At 32.5% G+C, this 751-nt stretch overlaps 1 protein-coding gene across 2 annotated transcripts in view; it reads right to left on the bottom strand.

The window, feature by feature from the left end:
- Positions 1–363, bottom strand: part of LOC106881019 (zwei Ig domain protein zig-2) — a 97,128-nt gene extending 96,765 nt beyond the window's left edge. For both annotated transcript variants that reach the window (XM_014931215.2, XM_014931207.2), the window contains exon 1: positions 250–363. The gene's annotated coding sequence lies outside the window, so the exon portion shown is untranslated. The remainder of the gene's footprint in view (positions 1–249) is intronic.
- Positions 364–751: the final 388 nt, after the last annotated feature.

Genomic DNA, 751 nt, shown 5'->3' on the forward strand with positions numbered 1-751 from the left:
TATATATAGATAGATAGATAGATAGATAGATGCTCGCACTGCAGTTAAGCAGTAATAAAATGGGGATTTTTTTTCGTATTTCCTGTATCGTTACAAAACTAATTACAAAATTATTATTATTATTATTACCACTACTATTATGATGATGATGATGATGTTAAGAACAATAATATAGTTTCTCTCGTTCACTGTGTGTGTGTGTGTATGTATGTAAATGTATTAATAAGAATGCGTGTGTAATGTATATACCTTGATAAATATCTTTTCTTATAATTGTTTCTTTATCTCTTCTGTCGTGGTCTGTTGTCAGCGGTATGGTATATGACGCTTACTTAAGTGGCCACCGGTTGCAAGCTAACCAACTTTATATAGAGTCATTCGGCCAGTAGCGAGCTAATATTCATGCCATTTTTAATTGAGGGCGGGGTTTGAGGCGGTGCTCAGATTAAAAAAAAATAATAATAATAAAATAAAAAAGGAAAATAAATAAGAAAAGGTTAAATAAAAAATGACAAATAATATAAAAATTATACTACAAAGTCATATAAAACAAAATATATAAACACATCGAAACGGGGGGGAAAAGTACGGGGCGGTACTAGAAGTATAAAGAACAATAAATATTTTATAAAGATACTTTTAAGTATAGCAATCGAGTGTCAGTGTATGAAAGTGTATATACAAGCACACACAAGCACGCACGCACGCACGCGCACACACACACACACACACACACACACACACACACACA

Source organism: Octopus bimaculoides, chromosome 2 (genome assembly GCF_001194135.2).
Source record: "Octopus bimaculoides isolate UCB-OBI-ISO-001 chromosome 2, ASM119413v2, whole genome shotgun sequence".
Taxonomy (NCBI): domain Eukaryota; kingdom Metazoa; phylum Mollusca; class Cephalopoda; order Octopoda; family Octopodidae; genus Octopus; species Octopus bimaculoides.